We start from the raw sequence: 9,277 nt of genomic DNA, 5'->3' as shown, positions 1-9,277 counted from the left end.
TAACCCCTTATTGTTATTAGTACAACCCACTTATTATATTGATGTACCCATGTAGTGCCCATATTGTTACTATTGTGCCACATAGAAGCCCACTATTGTTATTATTGTGCCCTTACATTATTATTGTTATGTCGGCTCTGATTATGTTATGACCCCTTAGACTCCTATATAGAAAGGAGGTCTTTTCATTTGTATCATCCAAGAATTGTTCATTTATGTAATGTAAAGGAGGTTTCCCCCTCGAAGAGGCTGAATTCTAAGGCGTTGATCTATCTTTTCTATCTTTTTGTGAGTTGGTTTCATAACATTCATCTAGCCTTACACCAGCAGACTCTCCAAGCCAAGGTGATGATTTGGTTATCTATTTGAATTTGTTTAATCTAAAAGTTACATGTGTGTATGACACTACATAACAAGACACTAAGAGTTAAAAGAAGTGAGGACCAAAATGGTGCAATATAGTTTTGACAAGTCACAACATGGTCATGAAGAGGAAAGTTCAATTCATTAGAGGTGAGAGATAGGATCTCCTAACTAGATGGATACACTAAGAAGCTTAAGGGCTAAAATAAGGAGTTGCAAGGGTGACAATGAAAGGCTTGTCAAAGAAAAAGAGAGGCATCATAAGTGAATGCAGTCATATTGAAAAGGCACTCAGAATTACAAAGGCAAAAGAAGCATGAGTTGGGAACTAGCCATAGAGGTAGACATAGTTCCATAGAACAAGAAGAAAAGACTAATGGAGAAAATGAGATTTGATCTAAGAAAAGGCATAGGTTTTTAAGTGAGGACACCGTAAGAGGGGGTACTCAATTAGACACCCTAGAAAATAGGACAGGCCACCATAGGCAACAATCCAGTGATGTTCATAGACACCATCATTATCACAACAAGGGAAAAAGGAAGGAGTATGTACCAGAAGAATTCAAGAAGGACAAACCTCCTACATTTGATGGTGAGGTGAAGAAACTAAAAGATGTTGAAGCATGGTTTCTTGGGATGAAAAATTTCTTTGAAGTTCATTACTACTCTAAGAATATGAAAGTAAAGATGGCTATTGTTGGGTCATTGATTTGTCATCATTTTCACTTGACTTTGCCATTCATTAAGCCATTATTTCAAACCATCCATTGCACCATTTCACTCACTTTCCACCATTTCTACCATAATTCTTCAAAATGTGTCTTTATATGTCTAGGTGGTTAATTAACATCATTTTCCTTTATTTTTAGTGGATTAAGAAGAATTTTGCATGGTTTTACTAATGACAGTTTAGCAAGTTCAAGTTGCTCCAAATTTGTCAAGTTTTCGTAGCTACCTCCATGGTTGAGGTAGTAGCACCACTCTAGAATGAAATCCAACACTTGGAATTAGTTTTTAGAAGCTCCAATATGGATTTTTATTGGTCAAATTCCACCCATCTCGCACGTGTGGACCTCCAGGCAAAGATCAAGGGAAAATCGCAGCAGTTTTGACCAGTCAATTTCAAACTCATTTTTCGAGCAAATGAAAGCGAATGTCAGAAAACAAAAACATGGGTTTTGTTCAAAACAGGCCCAATTAAGTTCTCTTGAAGCATTTTTCCCGAATTCATTACCATTTGGGAGATATTTCAAGTTCTTTGGAGACCTATTTTGCAGGTTGTGTGAGCAAACATTGCACCCATGTGTCAATAAACGCCCGATCAAGCAAACAAAGGTTGGAATGGACTATGCTTCATCAAATTCGTGGCAACCAGGTGTCCATTCGGTTCCGATGTTTAGCCATATGAATCTCCATGAAGTTATATTGTAATCACTATATAAACACTCCATTGAAACAGAGAGGGTGTGTAATTTTGAGGTGACTGTGACATTTTAAAAACTCTATTTTTCATTCCTTTTTAATGAAGAAGTACCTTAAAGACTTTATTTGTAGTTAACTATTTGTTGATGCTTGAAACCGCTTATTTGTGGAGGGCCCCTGCAAATAGTAAGGGTTTTTAACTTGTAGATTTTCCTTTTTGTTATTATTTGTTGTAGCATTTTCACGTATGTTCATTTCATAATTCATAGATTGTTTTCTTATCTTAGATTGATCTTAGATTAGATAGTAGCAGTGGTATTTTTTTAATTAGAAAAGTAGTAGCAAAGTACTCTATTAGTTGTTTTTGAATCATCAAATAGAAATATTAATCCTAGCCATTTATAGTTTTTATCATCTTATGGTAGCTTTACAACTCCCTTTATAGTTTCTGCAACTGATTTGAATCATCAAAATACCAATGATTTCCTTGTGATTTCTTTGGAATTTCATTAAAAAACATTTCACTTCATAGCATAAGATGTTTCTCTCTATAGATTGGGATATATAGATTTCTTTTAGCTTTATGTTCAGAGCATTTTTATTCAAAAGTATTGTTAGTTTAATTTCAGAAGAAGAGTGGTTTGATTGCAGCTACTTTCTTGAACTTTCAATTTTGAAGCAAGTATGAGTTTATTTTTGCAAGTGTGAGTTCTTTATGGTTTCATTTTTCAAGTAAGAAATCTTGTTTTAAATTCAAAATCATTTTATTTCACTAGATATCAATATTAATCTCATTTTGAAATAGGAATACAAAACTTAAAGACACATTTCCGATAACTCAATCAATTAATAAATCCAACTTAATAAAAAGGCTTCTAGCATATATTGTGCACTTGTACTTCACAAGTTTACCAACTCCGATCGATAATTTATGTAATCAATTTAAGAAAATTAAGTTGACAAACATTTTGGCGCCATTGTTAGGGAGGTGGAAATAGGAGCCTTTTTCTTTTTTAAATAAATAAATAAATAACTTCAATCACCTACCACCCCCACTATATCACATGGTGCAGTAAGAGCCGCACATCCACATCATGAATTCCTAGTTTTGCAGGTAGAAGAAGAGGTGACAAAGGAGGTAGAAGAAATCACTGAAGATGATGATAATGAGAAAGATCCTTTTGATTTTCCCATTCAAGAAACTGATATCAATGTTCATATAAAGAACATCCTTCCATCTGTACTTCCTAACTTCAAAGGTATGAGATCAGAAGACCCAGAAACCTTTATTTTTGAATTTGAAATAATTTTTAAATCTTATGGCTACTCATTACACATTCAAAAACTGAAAATTGTTTACGTCAACATTGAAGGATAAATCTCTTAGATGGTTCATGACTTGAGGAACAAATTCTATAAGGACATGGGACGATATGAAAAGAATATTTTAGGAAAAATATAAAGATTATTGCATACACCATGACCTTAGAAACGAAGTCTTTAAGATGAACCAAAAAGAGGATAAAATCCTATAAGATTTAATGGAGAGATTTACTTATAATATCAAAAGATCTAAGTTGCATAATTTAAAATCAGACACATTAAAAACTCTCCTACTGAATTCTATAAAGGATTAATGGATTGATCTTCTTAACCTGGTGAGAAAAGGAGATGACTATCAATTGTCATTTCAAGAGATTTGTGAACTATGCAAAAACATATCAAGGGGAAAAGCAAATTATGGAAGATCCCCTCAGGATCCAATTACGACGAGAGTAAGTAAATCGACATCGGGATTGGTAAGTCAAACAGAACTTAACAATTTGCTAGATATTATTGGTAATTTAAATGAAAAATTTGATATGCTAAGAATCCAAAACCAACAAAAATTTGAGAATGCTACTTCATTTATATTTTTCCCTAAATGTAGAGAGAAACATGCTTTGCATGAATGTCCACTTGATAACATCAAAATTTGTGAAATTTGTGCATGATCACACATTACTAAATATTGTCCATCATTACCAGGGTTAAAGGCAATTTACCAGGGAGAAAATCAAACACTGGAACAATCCTGTTATGTAGCTCCAAGAAGACCATGGAAGCCTCATCAACCTAGTATGATGCAAGATCTTAATTCTCAATTTTAGGGTTATGCACAACAATCTCAAAGTAATTGGAAAACAACCTTACCTTGGACATCTCAATCCCAACCTCAAAACCAACCTTGGAAACAAGGTTGGCAAGAGCCTTATAGAGGAAATCTACCATATCCTCAATCTTTCCCTCACTATTCTCAATACCAATATCAATGTTATCCATACCATTCACCTCCACCACAACATCAATTTCACCATCAATCGCCCTCAATTCAAACTTTCTCGTTACCACCCACACAAACATCCCAAAGATCCATTCCCACCCTACTACCTGCACAACCATTTCGAATCCCCAACAATAAAACACCTAAATCCACTTACAATTTTGGGGTATTTCAAAATGATTCTCTAGCTCCCATTGAAGAAAAACAACCAGAAGAAGAAGATTCAGATAAGGTCCAATAATCATGGATGCTTGTCGATAGAGAGAAGTTGTTGGAACCTGAGATTGAAAATTTTCTTGCATGCCTATCACCATATTCTATGAATGGAGATCACATCTCTGAAGACTTGCATGGTATGATAGCAGGAAGCCAAGAAATACAAGATTACATTGAATCTTTGTTCAAGACAGTCATTGGATTCGAATACTCCATTCTTCAGTATCTTTTAGCATCATCTCAATCAAGGCAGTTAGTCTCTCATATATTGGTACATATCAAGGAGTATATTTCAAACCTGCATATGAATTTATCTATCATCTTGTTACACAAATGGTTCCATTGGAAGTATTCATATACTTGAATGAGATTTCTTTTTCAAGTAGAGTAGGACATATAAAAATTAAAAATAAAAATAAAAAAGTAAAGAGAAAAATAAGTCCTATTGTGAAAACCAACTTGCTGGCACAATTGGACACGAGCTTTGCTTGAAAACTAGGGAAATGGCGAGCAAAGTTCACAATAAGTTCTGCAATTTTATGATGGTTTCAATCTTTTATTATGGTTCTTCAAATCATTTTTGGTTCTATGCTTGAGTTGGCTGATGTGGGATTCCCACCTTCCAACAGATCTTGTCCCATCAACCTTAACACCTTATCTGGGATCAAGATCAGAGATTATTTGGAGTGCCTTAGAACTTGCATACATCCATGACAAGCCTCCTCGTTGACAACAATGGAATACAATAACGTCTCTTGATTTGCAGATCTTGCAAGTGACTTGACTTCAACACATTCATTCGTCTCTGTCAAGATGCACTTAGGTACCTTGACACTCATTTACATTATCGGTGAGTTGTCTCCAATTGGTTAACGATTTTCATTAATGATCGGGAATCCAATGATGTCTTTCCATGCTCGACTTTGGCACATTCATTGGCATGGTGAGAATTGTACCATGAATTTTGGCTTTGATGAAGACTAATGGTTTTATGGAATCAACAACAACTTGCAATAGTACATTTTATTAGTTTCTTGTAGCAGCATGTTCATCTTGTTTTTCAATAGCAACATGAAGACACTACTACAACACTTTTTCATTCATTTCATTTTCAAGCAAAACAATAAAATTGGGGCTATTTTAGTCAATATGCATTATGTTTCATGGTTTCAACTTCAACATGCAGTACACAATCCAAATCAACAATTCAAACTCGAAGAAAACAAATTTCTACAAAAATTGATATTTTCTGCAACAACTACAGAAAATTGCAGTTTCTGTAGCTATTGCTGTAAAAACCTGTTTTTGTTGTAGCAGCTTGTTCCAGAGGTAGTTTTGGTACAAATGTTGCAAGATATTAGAAATAAAAGATTCTGAGCTTCTGGGTTTTCTCAGAATATGGTAAATTGAGTAAGAGGCAGACAAAATTCTAAAAAAGTGCAATTTTCCAGGACTTTTCAGCGAGTTTTTAAGGCGGATTTTCATTTTTCACCATTGTGGACAGATTAGGCCAAATTTCGGTATTTTTGCACAACACTGTCTCTTCATCAAAATGGGATTCTAAAGGCATGAGGCGTTAAAAAAGGTAAAAATACACCATTTCTCTTTTGAAGCACTCAATTCGGTCTTAAAATGAGTTCGTGGCATATGTTTTTGTGCAATATTGGATGGCATGAAAAGTCATTTTTGGATTTTTCCAAAGCCCGAGATTCAAGAATCTTGTCGGAAGAATGGTTTTATTCCAACTCCTACTTCAATATTTCAAGTTCTTCAAAAGGTAAACTTGAGGTAAAAACTTGCATAAGTTTTTTTTAGTTTATTAAAGATTTAGGAAAATATGATAAATAACCACTTCAATTATCATTCATGCAATCCATCTTCTCCATCATTGACCTAGCCCTCAAAAAAAAAAAAAACTTTTTCATCATTGACTTAACCACTCAACCATATTTTCATCATTGATCTATCCCTCATACCAAATTCATGCTCCATCCACAAGCTTTGTCATAAAAAAAACAGTGTGCAATATATTCAAAAGTCATGATGCAAATATCATGAGTATGAAAGCTTGGCATGGCAGTGATCCATAGTAGAAGTCATCATGAATGTCTTGCAGTCCCTGAGTTTGAAATCTAATATCAATCTACTAGCTTTTGGAAATTTGAATATGATGTGCTTAAGAGCTAGGTTCAAATCAGAATTTGAAGGGTTTGGAGCAAAAGCTAATTGATGATATGTGCTTGTGAAAGAATGAAGGCAATGGTTAGTGGCCATCACTTTTGTGACATATCTTATGCAATATATCTCAATGCCTATCATTATGACACTCTGATCCTACCTTCCCAGATTATATGTTGAAGACAACAAAGGTAAATGAAAGTTGCTTTGTTTTCATTCCTCCACTAGGAAAAAGATGGAATTAGTTAAGGCATGTACAATAATTTCAACTCACAAATATTTTAACAACAAAAAGGGATCCTCAAAGTGCTTTGGAGTCTGCACAACAATATGTCAGTAAAATGAAGTATCCTAGAGAGAGATAAAAACAAAAGTGAGTTCAATCCTAAAGATCAAAGATAATGATTTTGTGGTTTGCACATTTGTATCAATTGTTGCACATTTGTTTTCTCTTCTATGAGTATGATATCACAAGGATGCTACCTTGCAAGAATATATGCAGCAAACAAGAACAAGAGTTGAGCACAAGGTAAAAAAAATTCGCAGTAGGTTCTTTTCATATCATAAAGCAAATGCAACAGGAGTTTAACAACAACACAAAATGCTTTATTTTCTTTACATATTCAACACATATTCATCAAGGCTCATGTAGAGGGCATTGATACCTTATTTCAACATGCATAAAGAATGATTTGAGGCACACCTCCAAAAGTATGGTAATGAACATGCTTCACATTGCAAAGAATTGAGTTAAGCCTTGGATGTGGTAAGTTGTTACTCATTTTTACTAATGCAAATCAGTTTCAACCTGCTCCATGATTTCTCTTGAGTGGATATTTGCCAAAATTTTATGGTTCCTCTTCTTCATATTTTTCACTTTCCTCTACTTCACTTACTTTGGGATGATGTCAGTGGTTATTACTCCAAGTTACCACAATGATTCAATCATTTCATCAACCTTTTATTCCTCTTGGAATCTCTTCTATGGGTTCAGTGTCCCTTAGTTGAAAAATCTTGTATGGTGGAGATGGTTTTATTGGTTCAACTCCATTTCTTCGACACTTTATGGTCTAATTGTAGCACAAGTGGGTGACGTGGATTTTAAGATGAATACAATAGAAGGAAAATACAAAAATAGTATATTTTGGGAGAAACTACTAATGGGAGTTGTATTTACATGGTGTGCATTCATATTTTATTTTCTTTGATGTTTCCTTTTCCATTGAAACATTCAACTTTCAGATTTATGCATCAGAGAAGGGAGTGCTGGAAATTAGATTTATTCCATGGAAATGAGGCTTGGTGTGGACTTCAGTAAAGTGTAAAAAAAAAAAAAAAAAAACTTTATTTTATGGAAGCAATCAAGCAATTATCAAGGTTTCATTCTCTCATAATGTTAGCAAGGAGAAAGGACAGGTGATATAAGAAGAAATTCATTGATAAGATTAACCAACATCTTTTAAAGCAACACTCTCCAAGAACGAAATAGGAAAACATTGTGTGGATAAAGAAAAGAGGTATATGAGTTCATTTTTGGGACTCAATTTGCATGCAGACATGCAAAGATCTCAGTGTGGGGAAGATGTTGGGTCACTGATTTGTCATCATTTTCACTTGACTTTGTCATTCATTAAGCCATTATTTCCAACTATCCATTGCACCATTTCACTCACTTTCCACCATTTTTACCATAATTCTTCAAAATGTGTCTCTTTATATCTAAGTGGTTAATTAACATCGTTTTCCTTTATTTTAGTAGATTAAAAAAAAAATCGCATGGTTTTACTAATGACAATTTAGCAAGTTCAAGTTGCTGCAAATTTGTCAAGTTTCCGTAGCTACCTCCATGGTTGAGGCAGTAGCACCACTCTAGAATGAAATCCAACACTTGGACTTGGTTTTTAGAAACTCCAATATGGATTTGTATTGGTCAAATTCCACCCATCTCGCACGTGTAGACCTCCAGGCAAAGATCAAGGGAAAATCGCAACAGTTTTGACTAGTCAACTTCAAACGCATTTTTTTAGAACATGAAAGCGAATCTCGATTAAAAAAACAAAACAAAAACAAAAAACAAAACAAAACAAAACAAAACAAAACAAAACAAAACAAAACAAAACAAAACAAAACAAAAAACAAAACAAAACAAAAAACAAAACAAAACAAAAACAAAACAAAACAAAAAAACAAAAACGAAAACAAAACAAAAACAAAAACAAAACAAAAAAACAAAAACAAAAAACCAAAACAAAACCAAAAAACAAAAAACAAAACAAAAACCAAAAACCATGGGTTTTGTTCAGAACGGGCTCAATTAAGTTATGTACAAACATTTTTCCTGAATTAGTTACCATTTGGGAGATATTTCAGGGTCTTTGGAGCCCTATTTTGTAGGTTGCATGAGCAAACATTGCACCCATGTGTCAATAAACACCCAGTCAAGCAAACAGAGGTTGGAATAGACTGTGCTTCATCAAATTCATGGAGACTAGGTGTCCATTCAATTCTGATATTTAGCCATATGAATCTCCATGAAGTTACATTGTAATCACTATATAATCAATCCATTGAAACGGAGAGGGGTGTGTAATTTTGAGGTGACTGTGACATTTTTAAAAAATCTATTTTTCATTCCTTTTTAATGAAGAAGTACCTTAAAGACTTGATGCGCAGTTAACTGTTTGTTGAAGCTTGAGACCGCCTGTTTTTGGAGGGCCCCTGCAAACAGTGAGGGTTTTTAACTTGTAGGTTTCCCTTTTTGTTATTATTTGTTGT

This window comes from Pinus tabuliformis, chromosome Q (genome assembly GCF_031772625.1).
Source record: "Pinus tabuliformis cultivar Carrire ecotype Pingquan chromosome Q, CPIR1, whole genome shotgun sequence".
In the NCBI taxonomy this organism is placed as follows: Eukaryota; Viridiplantae; Streptophyta; class Pinopsida; order Pinales; family Pinaceae; genus Pinus; species Pinus tabuliformis.
The sequence above is the reverse complement of the archived record's forward strand: the minus strand, read 5'-3'. Positions refer to the sequence as shown.